This window comes from Leptinotarsa decemlineata, unplaced genomic scaffold (genome assembly GCF_025532065.1).
Source record: "Leptinotarsa decemlineata unplaced genomic scaffold, Ldec_3_MD MMD2_P_RNA_scaffold_9, whole genome shotgun sequence".
NCBI classification, from domain to species: Eukaryota; Metazoa; Arthropoda; class Insecta; order Coleoptera; family Chrysomelidae; genus Leptinotarsa; species Leptinotarsa decemlineata.
In genome coordinates, this window is record NW_027412536.1 from 5,218,727 (window position 1) to 5,236,360 (window position 17,634).

General features: G+C 34.7%; 1 protein-coding gene across 1 annotated transcript in view; it reads right to left on the minus strand.

Annotated features, from left to right (window-relative positions):
• Window positions 1-17,634, minus strand: part of GABA-B-R2 (gamma-aminobutyric acid type B receptor subunit 2) — a 374,454-nt gene extending 356,820 nt beyond the window's left edge. The window contains exon 1 of the mRNA XM_074170500.1: window positions 17,281-17,634. The gene's annotated coding sequence lies outside the window, so the exon portion shown is untranslated. The remainder of the gene's footprint in view (window positions 1-17,280) is intronic.

Genomic DNA, 17,634 nt, shown 5'->3' on the forward strand with positions numbered 1-17,634 from the left:
ATTTTGCCTAGAATACTTTGTTCTTCGACAAATATCACATGAATTAATGTAATTTGTAATAGTTTGTTTCATATTTATCCAATAATAATTTCTTTTTAGATATTGTAAAGTTTCTTCGATTCCGCGATGATTTGTTTTTCCTTCGTGATGATTTTTCATCAAGAGGATTTGTTCGTCCTGACCTTTTATAGTGTTGACAAGTTTTGTACACCTGATTAATTTTAGAGTCTGTTTGCTAAAATTTTCAGAGTACACTTTTGTGAAATTTTTCATGAGTTGAGCGTTTTCAAAATATATGAAGTAATTAATATTCGGTTTCAAATAATCTTTCATGAAATTAAAAATCAAGAGTTCATTTTCTTCTGAAGGTAGTTTTACTGTTGAAATTTTATGAATACCATATGTTTCTTGTTGAAGAGATATTTTATTTTGTTTATTTTTTAAAACGTGAATTTGATATATTTTATTATTGATTATATCATCTCGAATAGGAATTCCATCATTGGCTACTTCTTGTGATAAAGAATGGGGAGTTTCGTCGGTTTGAGAGATAGGTAGTTGATCGATTTGATTAGTGAGTTCATTCGGGGGATTGATTTGGATATCTGAAATTATATTAATTTTTGATTGTTTTCCAGGATTATCATTAGATATATCTGGTTTTGAGTTTTCTACTGGATTTTCTGCTAGTTCTCTAAGAAAGTCTAAAGTTTCTTGGTCAATGTCACCTGGATTGTTAGCAATGGAGTCGGTTTCGTGCATGTTAAGTTGAATACGTGAAAGTGCGTCCGCATTGGAGTTCAGAAGTCCTTTCTTATAAACAATTTTGTAGTTGTATTCTTCCAATTTCAAACGCCAACGGAATAGTTTGGAATTGGGTTCTCGAATATTAAAAAGCCATGTTAGTGGGCGGTGGTCACATACAATTGTAAAGGGTCGTCCAAAAATGTAAGGTCTGAATTGTTTGCAAGCCCAAACTATCGCAAGAAGCTCTCTTTCGATAGTGCTATAACGTTGTTCAGTCTCATTTAAAGTTCGCGAAGCATAAGCGATAGGCTTGTCTTGGCCAATATTACCTTGTGAAAGGATTGCGCCTAGGGCTACGTTTGAAGCGTCTGTGGTCACTATAAATTCTCGTTCAAAGTCGGGGTATTGAAGTATAGGGTCGTTACATAAAATTTTCTTACATGTTTCGAAGCTTTCGATAAAAGTTTGGTCATGTATTATTTTTGCATTTCGTTTTAAACATGCGGTCATAGGTTTTGTAATTTTCGCAAAATCTTTAATGAATTTTCGATAATATCCCATTAAGCCTAAAAATGATTTGATTTCTCTCTGAGTTTTTGGGATAGGGAATTTTTGAATTGCTGAGATTTTATCCGGATTGGGTTTCACTCCCTCAGGGGTGATTAAATGTCCTAGGTAGGCAACTGATTTTTTAAGAAATTCAGATTTATCCAATTGTATTTTGAAATTTGCTTTCCTCAGTCTCTCGAATACGTTTTTTATTCTAGAGATGTGTTCTTGTAAGGAGCTACTGAATATTATTATATCGTCAAGGTACACTAAACAAATTTCGTTGTTTAAGCCCCTCAGAACATTATTTATTGTCCTCTGAAAAGTAGAGGGACCATTTTTTACCCCAAAAGGCATACGTCTGAATTCGTAGTGCCCATTTTGTGTAGAAAAAGCTGTTTTTGAAATGTCATTTTTGTCCATTTCGATTTGGTGGTATCCTGATGCCAAATCGAGGGTGGTGAAATAATTTGCCCTACCAAGTTTGTCTAAGATGTCTGTAATGTTGGGAAGAGGATATTTATCGTCAATTGTTTGTTCATTCAATTTTCGATAGTCTATGACGACGCGCCACTTCTGTTTTCCACTTTGATCTGATTTTTTGGGAACTACCCAAATCGGGCTGTTCCAGGGTGAGGTAGAAGGTTGAATTATACCCTGTTCTAACATTTTATTGATTTGAGAATTTACTTCAATTTTGTGAATTTCCGGAATTCGATAAGTCTTTGTAAAAATTGGGGTTTCATTTTTTAATTTTATTTTATGAGTAATTTCATTAGAGAAACTCAAAGGAATGTTTTCACAGTGAAATATATCTCTATAATCATAGCACAATTTTGCGATTGCTTGTTTTTCTTCTTTATTGCAGTGTTCCAACCTTAGATTTTTCAAGTTATTTTTTAAAAGAAGGTCTTGGTGTTCGTTTACTTTACTATTTGTCTCGATATTTCCAACGAAATTAGTTTCATTTAAATCGAAAGGTTCAATCTCAAAAGGTTCTGTTATCGTGATTTTGAATGGCTTTGTGTTCGAGTTTGTTATTGTTGTATAAGCAAAATAATTTTCTATGTTAACGATAGCTTGTGGAGATTCTAAATTGTTTCCAAAATCTATATAATTTAAAATTCCTAAACCAGATTTTTGAAGGACAGGAAGTTTAATAACTTGCTGCATTCTGCCAGGGATTATCAAAGTATGAAAACATTTTTGTGGAGTTTTATTTGATGTGTTTAGTGACTCATCAAAAATAATTGGAATTTGGTTACTAGGAGTAATCAGTAATTTTTTATGAATATCGACTATTGCTTGTAATTGTTTTAAAAGATCCATTCCTATAAGTCCATCATATTTTTGATTAAAATCAAAAATATAGAATTTGTGACATTTCTCAATATTGAAAATCTCAAATATTGGAATAACAACCACTTCGTTGTGAAAAGAAATACTATGAGAGGTTTGAATATTGAAGTTTTCATTAGAAATATAATTTTGGAAAAATTTATTTGCCAAATTTGGACTCATGAGACTACGAGAGCTACCTGTATCTATTAAAAATTTTGCTTTCAATTTGGGAACGAATATATATGGTAAATTGTTCTGTAAATGATTGAGGTCTATATTTGTTATGTTGTGTTGTCCTGGGTCAAGGTATGGGGAAAATTTTCTTCAAAAGTAAAATTCTCGGTTTCGTTAACATTTTCGTAAGGGCACTGGTTAAATACAGTGTCCTGAAAGTTTTCAAAATTGTCGTTATAAGCATTTGGGTCATTTTGTTCATTCATAACACCTGAACATTCATATTGTTGGTTTTCGAAGGGATTATCAAATTCTAACTGATCATTTGGGTAGTATCTAGTCTCTATATTATGAAGTTCCTCTGACATGAAATTTCTTGGACCGGAATTTTGAAAATAATTTCTATTAGGATTACGATTTTGTTGTATCGTAGGATTACGAGATGATGTTGACATAGGTTCTGGTTTATTTTGTATAACTTGTCCGGTAGGTTTGAAAACGTTACGGGGTGTTCCAAATACTTGTTGGTTAGTAAAATATTTTGGAGGAGGCATATTTTGTCTCGGTTGTAACTGGATAGGTTGAGATGGAAATTGGTATCTCAAATTTTCAACCGGTGGTTGGTTTTTATTTTGGAAATTTTGGGTATTGAAATTTGGTCTTTGAAAATTTTGAACTGGCATTTGTTGTCGGAAATTTGAAATTGGTTGTTGCGGTTTGAATTGATTAGATGATTGTGGTCTTGGAGGCATCGTTTTATTATGTTGAAGAGGATTTTGAAAGTAATTATTTTGTTTTTGATTATAAATGAAATTTTCTTCTTCTAGAACATAAGAAATGGCTAGTTCTAAAGAGTTTGGATTTCGTAGTCTAACCATGTCTTGTATTCTTCCTGTTAAACCACGGATAAAGGTTTTCAAAGAAAGTTCATCGTAATTTCGCAATTTGAAAGTTCGTTCTTCCACACTCAGGTTCATTGAAACTAATTTTGAAGCAATTGTACTCCTGCTTTTCTGAATTCTCTGACCGAAAGAGAAGAAAGTTTCATTTCGAAAAGGTTTCATTATCATCATTTCTTGAACAAGGCAATCTAGATTTCTTTGGTCTCCGAAACTAAGCCTAAGCAGATTCTTCAAGTTATCCCAATCTCGAATTTCTGGTCTACTTCCAACTAACATTAATGCATTTCCTGATAATTTCCCAATTATAGCTCTGATTAAAAATTTATTAATTGGATCATCAATATTTTGAATATTTTTGTAGGTAGAAATCAAATATTCACAATGTTCAATAAATACTTCTAAGGTACTTTCATTATCACCATTAAAATTTGGAATCGTATCAATATATAGTCTCAATAATTGGTAATTAATACCCATTTCTTGAGGATTTACCATATTATTATCTCTATCTAATACTAAGTTATTTAATTGTCCAATTAATTCGTCAATTTTGATTGATTGTAAATGAAAATTTATTTTATTACTATTCTTTCTTTTATTACTTTTACTTATTCCTATACTTTCGAAAAATTGTAATTATCCTCTTTCTCTTCTTATGCCAAATTTATGTTTCAGATTATTATTTTCGCTAATATCTAAAACGCAATTGATTTCCACTCAATTCTGTTCTTATTGTTAAATTCAAATTATATGCACTAATTGATTCAATCAATAGTCAACTTTGCCACAAAATTCAAATAAAAGGAGAGGAAAAATGGATGGCTCACCTATTCCTGGTTTTCGTCCACTTTTCTGGCTCACTGTGTTTTTCTGGGTCTCTGGCTCGTTCTCCAAATTTTCGGTTTCTTGTCCGTTAAGAGTTGAAACTCACAAACGAATTCGCAATGAGTCGTTTTCGAACAATCCTACAACGACTGCGCCAATTATTTCGAAGGATTTGCTTTGAGACTTTTTAAAAACTTTATTTGTACATTTAAGGCAAATAACTACAATTGAATGACATGAATAATAAAACAAGGTGTATAAATAAGTTCGCATATGACGCAATGCTGAGTAAGCAAGCTGGATCGGCTAACGACCTGGTCTGGGAACATGCATCTGTAATGTTATACCGGTGAACTATCAGTTCCTGATATAACTAACGAATGATTTCGCTACGGTTACTGCTTCTTTATTTGGTAGTGCAAATGCCTCCACAAATTTTGACAAGTCGCATTGTAATGTCAAAATATATTTATTGTTCTCAATGCCTTGTTCGATAGGCCCTACTAAATCTAAGGATATTTTCTCAAACGCGTATGATGCTGTTGTTGTTATATTCAGGGGTTCTATAAATGGTTTAGAGTGTTTGTATCTTTGGCAGTCATCGCAAATTTTTACAAATTTTTCTACGTCATTGTACAGTCCCTTCCAATTGTAATACCTTTTGATGTTGTTATACATTCTATTGATACCTGCGTGACCTCCTGTATGTAGAATGTGAAAATCATTTAAAATTAATTGTCTAGTTGCTGAATCGTTAATGATTTGGCAGTTGTTTATGAATGTAATTTTTGTTTTCGACTTCTTGAAGATTTTTGAAATATATTTAATTATATCTGCAGATAAATTGTTATTTTCATCGATTAATATTTCTGGAATATTTTCTTGTCCGGACAACTTTGGACAGTCTTTCAACATCTCTCGAAGATATAATGCTGAGCAAGAATCTGTCTTATTTAAATATATAATCTGCAAGCTTGCGTCATAAATTAAATAATCGTTCATGAACTTAAATTGTTTTTCTGACTTCCGTAGTGCATTGAATTGTTGTGAGCTCAATATTTTCAATTCAGTTACGTCATAAGGCTTTTTCAAAACTTCGACAATTCCGGGGTGATCAGTCCTAGTTTCATCGTTTACACTCGGGTTATCCAGCAATCTCTTTGTTCGTGAACGTGTTATAACATTCACAGAGGCATCAATTTTTCTGGACATTTCTTTCAAGTTGTCAGATGGTATTTCTACTCGAGAAAGAGCGTCTGCAACGTTTGAATTGCCCTTAACGTACTGTACTACATAGTCATATTCATCTAAAACAAGTCGAAATTTCGTCAGTCTACTAGACGGTTGATTTGAGCCGTACAAAAATATAAGAGGCCTATGATCGGTCTGTATTACAAATTTTCTTCCATACAAATATGGTCTGTAATGTTTCACTGACCAAACTATTGATAAAAGCTCTAGTTCAATAATGCTATAATTTCTTTCTGCTTTATTTAATGTTCTACTAGCATATGCAATTGGTTTATTGTCTCCGTTACAGAGTACTCCTAAAATTGCTATTTTTGAGGCATCAGTTTTCAGTATGAAAGTGTTTTCAGCTGAAAAATCTGGGTATTGTAAAACTGGAGGTGATGTTAATCTTGATTTCAAATTTTCTAATGTTTCTTGACATTCATCAGTCCAGATAAATTTTTCACCTTTTCTAGAAAGTTTGTTCAGAGGTGATGTTATATGAGCAAAATTTGGAATAAACGACCTGTAATAATTAGCAAAAGCTACAAATCGTTTCGTTTCCTGTGCGTCTTTGGGTACTGGATATTGTTGTAATGCCAGAATTTTTGACGGGTCGGGAGATACTCCTGACGCTGAAATTTTATGACCTAAATAAAAGATTTCTTTTCTGAAAAATTGACATTTACTTGGGTTGAGTTTTAAATTTACCTTTCGCAACCTGTGCAAAACTTTCGTTAAATTTTTGTTGTGATCCATTAAACTATTTCCCAGAATAATAATATCGTCTAAGTAAACAAAACAACATTCAAAATTTAAACCTGTCATAGCCATAGTTAAAGCCCTTGAGAATACACTGGGACTTACTTTCGCATCCATTGACAATCTGGTCATTTGATATTGCCCTGTATTCGTGGTGAAAGCTGTATACTCTCTAGAAGCTGGGTCGAGTTCAATTTGGTAATATCCTTGTGCTAAGTCAAGATGGGAAAAATAAATTGCACCGGAAAGTGAATCTAAAATCTCATTAATATTAGCACTAGGAAATTTTTCGTCTTTAAGACATTTATTTAGTAATCTATAATCAATAACAACTCTCCACTTGCGTTCTCCATTTTCGTCCGATTTTTTGGGTACTATTAGTAGTGGTGACGACCATGGAGATCTAGCAGGTTCTATTATTTTATCGTTTAACATTTCTTCAATCTGTTTCTCAATTTCCAGTTTTTGTGATTGAGGTAGTCTGTATGGTTTTGTGTACACGGGGGTTGTGTTTTCGTTGAGTTGAATTGAATGTTTATAAATGTTAGTTACTGAAAGTATATCATTGGGTAAATGGAAAACGTCCGCGAATTTCGCACAGATATGGTCGAGTGCTCGTTTTTCCTCTCCATTTAGTCCGTCTTTACAAATTGATTTTAAAACTTCTTCCACTCGTTGAACGGATGAAACATTCATGTCGTTGTAAGAAATAATTTCGAACAATTTAGCGTCAGCAATTTTCGGTGAAAAATTCTTAATTTCTACTGGTTCTTCTCGCGTGTTCAGAATTTTTACTGGAATTTCATTTCCGTCTACCGGTTTTGAAATAGATCCGGCAACAAAGACACCACTGGCTATTTCTTGTAGAAATACCATGCATTCAGAATTTTTGTTTATCTTGAAGTACTTGATTATTTCACAGCGCGGGGGAATACTAGTATTTTTATTGAAGTTGGACTCTATTGGAATTGTAAATTTATTCCCATAAACTGTGAAAGAAAACTCAAAATTTTCATAATCTATGATTGCTGAGTATTTTTTGAAAAAATCTGCACCTAAAATCCCTTGTATGTTATTGTCAAATGATTCTATTATAAAGAATTTATGTGTGAACTCATTTTTGCCGGTAAAGTATAATGTAATTATAAGTAAAGTAAAGGTAAGTATAATGACCCTAGCGTATTTGTTGACCCTGAAATTCCGTCGATTTTTATTGTTTTTGAATAATCTATTGTAGACAAGTGTCTGTTTACATATTTGTGGAAAAGTGCGCTAATCGATGCACCTGAGTCGAGAAGTAAATAAATTTCCTGATTATTGTAATTGAATCTGACATAGTTTAAATCGTGTATATCAAAGTTAGCATAATTTTTCAGACTATTGGCCTCGAAAAAATGTTTGCTGTCGTGAGCTGTTTTGATTTGATTCCTCGTTTTCTACACTATTTACCAAAAACATATTTTGTCTTCTGTTGTCTCTTCTAATATTTTGATTTTGTTAGGGACGATAATTTGGTGAGTTTTGAGAGAAACGATTTTTATTCATAGGGTTGTATTGTCTATTGTCACTATTGAATCTCCCTCGAAAATTGTTGTTTGGGATGTACCTTGTATTGTTATGTCTGTTCGAACTGTTTTGATACCTGTTCCCGTTTTGTCCTCTATATCTATTGTTTTAATTTTTGAAATGATGATTTTGTTTATTTCGAATGTGAAACATAGTAGGTGGTTGATGGTTGTCTTGTGTGAATTCGTCTTTTGCTCCATTAACTGCGTCTGTCAGTGTGTTGTAATTTCGAGTTTTTATAATAGTTCTAAGTTCTGTATTTTGTATACCTTTTACGAAAACGTCAATTGCTAGTTTTTCATTCTCTTTCTTGAAAATTTTAATAGAATCTGTGTTGTCACCTGCCTGAGCTAAAATAAGATCTGACATTAGTGTTTCTATTGATCATCCGTATTCATCGATACTTGAGTTACCTTGTTTTATATTTTGTAATTTAGCCGAAAGTGTTGGAGCTGATTGCTTTGGCGAAAAGTTAGTTTTTAAATCTTTTAATAAATTTGCGGCGGTGGTATAATTGTTTTTCATTCGGATTTTATCTCTGTGAGATATGCAAGCTTTAAGAACATAATTTATTAAAGATTGTTTGCCTAACGTGTCTAACGTAGGTTCATATAATTCAATTCCCTCTATTAACTGATACACGCTATTGTATATGTAAATTCTTGTTAAGAAATACGTAATACTTTTTTACAAAAATGCATATGACAAAAGTGATAACAGAATGACAGACTTCACTGTCTACACACATCGGTAAAATATGACCTATACAGTGTGAAATATAAATGAACATATACAACATATATCTTCCCCTTTATTTAGAGGTTTAATCTTTGCACAGGTTTTCTCACTCGCGTACCTCGCCTTACTGCTTGATTGCTCTTCTCAGTATTTGATGTGTTCGTTTGTTGATCTTTATTGCCATCCGAATTTTCTATAGATGAATAGTCAGAAATTGATGCTTCATTCTCCGGTAGTGATATAGAAATCCCTTCCTGTTGTTCATTGTCCATTTCCATTGTTTCCTGATTGGAGCTTTGAGTGGTCGATATGTTAATGCCTTCATTGGGTGATATATTTTCGTAAGAGCAACATCGGATATTTCTGTAATTATCCGACCAAACTACCTCCGTTGGCGCTATTTGATCCAAATGTCGTCGCCACAACTTACCATCAACCTCGATGTAATAATGCAGTGAACCTTCTCTTTTAACAATTTTTCCGAATTTCCATTTCGAGCTTTTATCATAATTCAGAACTCGAACTCGTTGACCAGGGATGAAATACTTCAGTTGAGGTCGAATTAAATTTTTGTTGTCTTCATTTTCAATGTATCTGAGTAAATCAATTTTTGTACGAATTTCTCTTTGTAAAAAAAGCATGGCAGGTGACATTCCCGTAGTTGAATTTGGTATTTTTCTATATTGCATTAGAAAGTTGGCCAATTTACAATCCAAATTGTCTCGGTTAGATGTCAATTTCCTTAGTGCATTTTTCATTGTTTGGACGTATCTTTCAACCTGGCCATTTGTTTCCGGATGATATGGTGCTGAGTACTTGTGCAAGATACCATTACTTTTCAAAAACAGTTCAAACTCTTGAGATCTGAATGTTGGACCATTGTCGCTATCTAAAGTGACTGGTAGACCATAACGGGCAAAAAGATTACGTAAAATGGAAATTGTTCTTGAAGCTACCATAGAAGTCATGGAAATGATCTCTGGCCATTTAGAAAATGCATCTATTACTAGTAGGAAATATTTACCCTTGAAAGGACCAGCGAAGTCAATGTGTATTCGTTGCCAGGGAGAGCTTGGGTATTCCCAACAGTGAGGTGGTACCTTCATCGGTTTATTTTGAGCACTTTGACATGGTATGCAACTTTTGACTAATTGCTCAATATCGGAGTCAATTTTTGGCCACCAGACGTAAGATCTGGCTAGCGCTTTCATTTTCACTATACCTGTATGAGCTTCATGTAGTTCTTCCAGGATTTTTCTCCGTAGTGTGGTCGGAATAACCACCCTTGAACCTTTTAAAATAACTCCATGTGTAAGAGAAAATTCCAAATCATTACCAACGTATCCAATTTCTGTGATTCTCTTTCCTTCAAGTAAACTTTTGTAGGCATTCATTAGAATAGAATCCGCTTGCGTTTCTTTAGCAATTTCAGTATGCGTTACTGGTAGAACTAACAACTGTTGTAATTGGTAATGTGCTACTGTATCAATGGAAGTATGTGTTGCGTTTGCGGTTTCTGGTAATCTAGATAAGGCGTCTGCATTCGCATGCTTTTCTGTTGATCTGTATGAAATTTCGTAATCAAAGCCTTGTAAGAATTGAGCATAATGAAGCATTCAAGTAGCCACCATACTAGGAAGATGCTTCTCTGGATGAAAAATGGACACTAATGGTTTGTGGTCTGTGATCAGTCGGAATTTTCTCCCATAACAGTAACGGAAAAATTTATTGCAAGCCCAAAATATCGAAGTAGCTTCCTTGTCTATTTGGCTATAGTTTTTCTCTGATTTACTGAGAGACCTGGAAGCGTAAGCAATCGGTCTTTCAGTGCCATCCGGCATTATATGGGAGAGGACTGCTCCAAGCGCATAGGAACTTGCATCTGTAGCCAGTACTAATGGTAACTTAGAATCATATGGACAGAGAATTTCACTTGATGTAATTTCCCGTTTCATAAGATCAAAAGCATTTTGACATTGAAAAGTAACATTTTTCTGGAGTAAATTATACAATGGAGATAGTTTCGTCGCTAGATTCTTGAGAAATCTACTATAGTAATTTACTAGTCCCAGCCAACTCTTCAGCTCGGATGTGTTTGTTGGAATTCTTGCATTGACTACTGCCTTGATCTTCTCTGGAGTCTTTTCTAGACCTTTGTCAGATACAGTATGTCCCAGATAAGTAATTTTGGACTCGAAAAATTTACATTTATCTTCTCTAACTCTTAGGCCAACATCTTGCAAACGTTTCAGAACTTTTTTTAATGTCTGAAGATGGTCATGTAAACTTGATCCTTGTATTTTGATATCATCCAGAAATACGCATACCCCCGGTATATCGGATAAGGTTCTTGTAATGTAACGTTGCCAAATTGCTGGTGCCACCTTGGTTCCAAACATAAGACGGTTAACAGTATAATCTCCTTTCATTGTGGTTATAGCTTGGATTTTGGCGCTATTATCATCCATAGGCATATGAAGGTAAGCTTCTCTGATATCGAGAGTTGTGAAAAGCTTACCACCAATCATACTTGTAGCAAATATATCTTCCACATTAGGCATCAAATATCGATCATCTTTGAGAATTTTATTAATTGTAACCTTATAATCGGCACACAATCGAATAGTACCATCTTTCTTAACAATTGGACCTATTGGCGTACCCCATTCGCTATATTCAATTTTTGTCAAAATTCCTATTTCTTCCAGGCGGTCTATCTCGTCTTCTACCTTCTTCTGCAATGCATATGGAACTTTTCTTGCAGAACAGTAAATTGGTACAGAGTTGTCCTGAAGAAATAATTTGGCTTCATAATTATTTATTTTACCAATTCCAGTTTCAAAAACTGCACTAAATTCTTTTCGTAATTCATTCAAAATTTGGGATTTCGAATTTTCTGACCAATATATATCGTCCTGTACCTGATGAATTTCAGGTGGAATAATTTTAATATCTTTGAGCCATTCACGACCAAAAATAGGTTCTACCTCACCAGGTAATATATATAGGTTAGCCAATACTTTTTGTCTGCAATAACTGACTTCAAAAGTTGAGTATCCAATTGGTTTTATTACTTCTCCTGTGTAAGTCTTCAAAGGAAGTTCACTTGTGTGAATCTGTTTATTGGGAAAAAGCTCCTTAAACATATCATAAGATATAGAAGAAACTGCTGCTCCGGTATCGTATTCCATTTCTACATGTTTATCATCTAATTGAACATCAAGAAGAAATTTATCCGGTTTTCGCTTAGATTCTGGTAACACACAGTCTATGATATTGTTGATGTAATAGAATTCATCATCAGAATCATTTTCCACAATAACCTCACTAGAACTTGGTTGAGTTACTGGATGTATCTGATTCTGATTATTGGATTTCACAAATTTCTTGGTAGGTTTGACACTTGGATGAATTGTCATTGGTTTTCCATTTCTACAAACTGCATCTAAATGTCCAACTCGACCACACCTTCCACAATGTGAACGAACGTGTTTACAGACATTTGCTAAATGCGATTCATCACCACATCGAAAACAAAAACGCTTGAACGGATTCGGAGATGACCTTGTGAAGTTTTGACTGAATTTCAGTTGATTTTGAGATATTGACATCGAAGATGATTGCGATGCTTGAATTTCTTTCGAATCTTTGTGAGCCGATTCCATTGCTAGTGCTGTTTGAACACAATCCGAAAAAGTATTGTTAGGTTCTTTCAGCTGAATTAGTTTTTCCAACCAACTGGAGTTTTTCAGTCCACTAATAAATTGCTGCCGTAGATGTTTATCAGCGGTGGACGCATTACAAGAAAGACATCGAAAGTCACAATTTCTTGATAGTTTCTTCAGATCTGCTACAAAATCGGAAATGCTTTCACCTTCTTGTTGTATTCTTCTTGTGAAACGATTTTCTTCCGCGATTACGCTGGGTTTGGGATGGAGATGTTCTTTAATTAGAATTTGGAGAGAATCATATGATTTGGTTTTCGGATCGTCAGGACTTGTCAAATTGTATAGAAGTTGTAATGTTTTTGTACCCATGGAATGTATCAACCATTCTTTCTTCTTATTGTCAATCTCTGCCAAGGTACCCGTGAAATTTTTCATATTGAAAAAATTCTCTAGTCTCTTGATGAAAATGTCCCACGTTTCCGTTTCTTCGCAAAAAAGTTCTAAAGGAATAACTTCTGGGGAACTGGATTTTTGTGAACATTGTATTGATTCCGTAAGAGTCTTAATCAGGATACTGAATTGTTCAGAATCCATTTTATTCTATCCCGTCCTCGTCGCCACTATTGTATATGTAAATTCTTGTTAAGAAATACGTAATACTTTTTTACAAAAATGCATATGACAAAAGTGATAACAGAATGACAGACTTCACTGTCTACACACATCGGTAAAATATGACCTATACAGTGTGAAATATAAATGAACATATACAACACACGCCTTCAGTTGTGCCATTTAATTTTGGCAATAAGTTAGCTGCTGTTTTGAAATCAAATTTGTCTCCACTCATGATTATCTCTGTAATCAAACCTGTATCTATATTAGTGCTAATATCTATTTTCCTAATTGAACTGATCCTATCATCCAAAATATTTTTTACTCTAGTAGATACTTTCTCTAATCTATGTAAATATAATTCTACTTGAGCAATTTCATCCTTAGTTGGCCCGCTATTATTAAACTTATGAACTAATTCATTAATAAGTGAATTAATATTTTCTAACCTCTGATACCGTCTCTGCGTAGCTGCTTCACTTCGTTTTTCGTAAGAATCTTTGCGAAGATTTTCTTCAAATTTCACCAGTTGTTCTTCAGCTCCTGTGAACTCCTTCAGAATATCTTTGCTGCTCATGAGCCCTGGATACTAGCGTATTCTAATATTCTCCTTTTCAGTTGGAATTAATACCTTCTCGAGACTTTCGAAGTTCGCTTAACGCGATTTGTCGTTCCATTGATTTTTTCATACCATCGCGCATTTTCCTCCATATAAAATGAATAATAACAACTGCGATGAATATTAAAATTGGAATTATCATTCCGTCGGTGTGTGTAAATTCGGTGGAACTGAATTGATTTGCATTATTTGATCCCGTGCCAGTAGCTTGTATCTGCAGTCTTTCTTCGTTTGTAACTTTTGATCCACACATTTTTAACTATTTGGTTTTTTCTCTTCATACTGGTTGGACTGGACTGGCAGGATCGCCATGAAATGTTGGGTTTTCCAGGTAGTTTATTTGAAGCCAGTCATTACCAAGAGTTCGTTTTTATTCGTATCAAAGTTAACATCTTACATCGAAGAGTATATGCACACTAATGATTCATCAGAATCGGGGTTATACAGAATTGGTTGCTCATCACTTATTATCTAATTGTTATATATTTGAACTGCAAACAGTTCAATGTACTGAAAAGGTTGCAGTAATACATAATTAGGTCGAGGTGAGTTCAATGAACCTGCAACGTTTCTATACGTAGAATTGTGGAAAAGACAATTGAATATAATAGGAATTTGGTAAACTATTTGAAAGGTAAAATTTGTGACTTAAATCTTTATCACATTGTGGATACTATCAATCGAAACGTCGTGACGTAACTTGGTTTTGAATCTCTTGATTTTTGATTATCATTTTTTGTTAATAATATTTTTTAATTTTCAGCTTGTATTAATATTTAAATTTTTTATTTTTTGGTTGTTGCTTAACGAAGAGGAGGGTCAGTGCATTCTGAATATATCGCGCCATCTCTGTTTTTTCTTCGATTCGTTTTCCTTCCATTTGACGTGCTATACATGACGATCTGTTTAAATCTGTTCAAAATCTGTTTGAAGAAATCTGTTTTTCTGTTAATCAGCTGTCACCCTCATACGAACGACAACTCTCAGAAGTTGAGAAACTTGTGCGAGCTGAGGACTAACGAGGTCTTACCTTTCAACGTGTGATTCTTAACACGTGTGATTCCTAATCTAAATATTATTAACGGAGATGCGGCTTAGTGCACTTCTGATATGTTGCGCCATCTCTCTTTTTTCTTCGTCGATGAATTCTGCATTTCTTCTCCTTTCATTTGAGGTGAAGTACCTGATGATCCGACTATTATCAATGAAGATACGGTTTAGTGCCCTTTTGGCTGTCTCTTTCTTTTCTTTGTTGATAAATTCAACATCTCTCCTTTCATTTGATATGCTGTACGTGACGATGCGACTATTATAAACGAAGATGTGACTTGGTGCCCTTCTGACATATTGCATGCAATCTTTGTTTTTTCCTTGTCAATTGATTATGCATTCCCTTTCCATTCATTCAATGTGATACATATGACGATGCGAGTATTATTAGCGAAGATACGGCTCAGTATCCTCTTGACATCACATTTGTTTGTTTTTTCTTTGTCGTTGAATTCGCGAAAATACGGCTCTGTGTCCTTCTGACATGTTACACTATCACTGTTTTTCCTCTTATGATGTATTGTTTGGAACCTTTGGTGTAGTAATGAATATTACTGGAGTTTTCCTCTGTTGATGAATTCTGCATTCATTTCCCTTTCATTTGATGTGCTGCACGAGGAGATTCAAATATCACAAACGACGATGTGGCTTAGTGCCTTGCTGACATGTTGTGCCATCTTTGTTCTTTCTTTGTCGGTACATTCTGCGTTCGTTTCTCTTTCATTTGATGTGCTGCACGTTGAGATCCAACTATCATTAACAAAATTGTGGCTTAGTACCCTTCTGACCTGTTGCCTCATCTTTATTTTCTCTCTGTTGATTTGGGCTGGATGTTCCACAAGGTTCCGTTCGCAAAATGGAACTTCATATGACAAAGCATGGACTTCAGTCATCTCCTTATGATGCTTACTTGGTTAGCGAAATGCGTTAAGTGATAGATGACTGTAATATTGAAACATGGAAATGGCTACGATAATAACGATGAATTGATAATAAACTCATGCAAAACGGTCGAAACGCACGCAAAATGGTGGAAACGCATGCAAAACGTTCGAAAAGCACAAAACGGTCGAGTACGTACGAAAAACGGTCGAAATCACGCAAAACGGTCGCACGAAAAACGGTCGAAAACGCACGGAAAACGGTCGAAACTAATGCAAAACAACGTATTTTGAAATGTCATTGTCGAATACTTCGCTCCCCCATTACCTCCACGTTGAGTCCACAACGCGTAACCTCTCGTAACCTCTTTCTCCTGATGATGCTAACTTTGTTTACAAAGATACGAGACTTAGTGTCCTTCTGAAAAGTTGGAACGCTAGACTTCTGGTAAACCGACATTTTTTTTCTTAAATGATATATTTTGACGCACCCTGTACACTTCGATGCTATGTTTTCTCTAATGATGTATTTTGAGACACCCCGTACACATTGAGGGTTCGCAGGTTGAACTGTTGAGTTGTCATATTTTTTTTTTAATCTGATTCATTAATAATAATATATCACTTTCGCGCTTCTGATTTTTATCGAGTCGTATTCCTAACCCTTTATGCTTAATTTTGAAACCGACAACGCTACATTACTCCATAAAAAACGATTTATTTTACAACCGACAACACCTGCTTGCGCTAGGACGTAAACCTCGATACCATCTCCATCTCTCTTTGCCTCTATTACTTCACACGTTTCTCTCACTCTCACACACACATACACATCTTTCCCAAAATTCCCAAAATCTTTGATTGATGACTTGTTTATTTTATGGAAATTCATGTTCACTAACGATAGATAGAAGATAGACAAAAGTGTGTTTTTGTAATGTATCCTCTTTCCCAAATCTTGTATAGTTTTCTATCTTCCACAAGGAAATGACGATTACAACTTCCCAACATTCTACGGAAATCAAAAAATGCGGTCAAGTATAATGAATGAGTCAATTTCGGTACCGACAAAAACAAACGCTATAAATACCCATCATTCGCAAGCATATTCAATTTCTTACGTTGGTGTCGAGGCTAAGGACAATGTCTACCATGGGGACACTCGGATTCTATTCTCATAACTATAAACTTTTTTAATTAGGATCACGTGACAAGGGGGCTCGAAGGGTGATGCGGAGTCTCAAGAGGGCCTGAACGGTGATGTGAAGTACTAAAGGGGCCGAGGGGCGGAGTTCCACGCTTGAATCGCTACGATACTCAGTCCATCCTGCGTCGATGACGTCACACGTTTCCCCCTCTTCTGTTTGACCCAAAAATTGCAAAAAATTTAGCTCCATAAGAAAATACATGGGATTTTGCGCTTGGACCGGCCTTGTTCGTTAACTGAAATTCGTTGAACTCAAGATTCATCCACTTGAAACTTGGATCACATAAGAGTTTGCGAAGAAATATTTGATTATGTCTTTCTCGGAACCCTCTATCACGTTAGCAAATATTTTGATTCAATAAACAAGAATTTTTTTGTAGTTTAATATTCTTTTGTTTCAATTTACCTGTAAATATTTGTTCACGCCATCCTTAGACACGCCCTGTGAGTGTCGAGAAGAGAGGGACGTTCCTAGCACCCCGACTGTTGGAACTAGAAGTAGTGGACAGCGGTAGAGACAACGCACTACGCACACAACATAATACTTTACAATATTTTCATATCATAATTTGAGTCTTGAGTTGAATGAAGCTATTAAAATTCAACGTGCTTTGCCATTAAGCACCCATAAAACAAGCTACGTAACATATGGTCCTTCGAGATGGATAATTAGCCAGTGACAGCAAACAATATTATTGCATCGTGCAATTATTATACAAACATTGGCATTCTTCGATAACAGCAACCACCAGACCAGTGT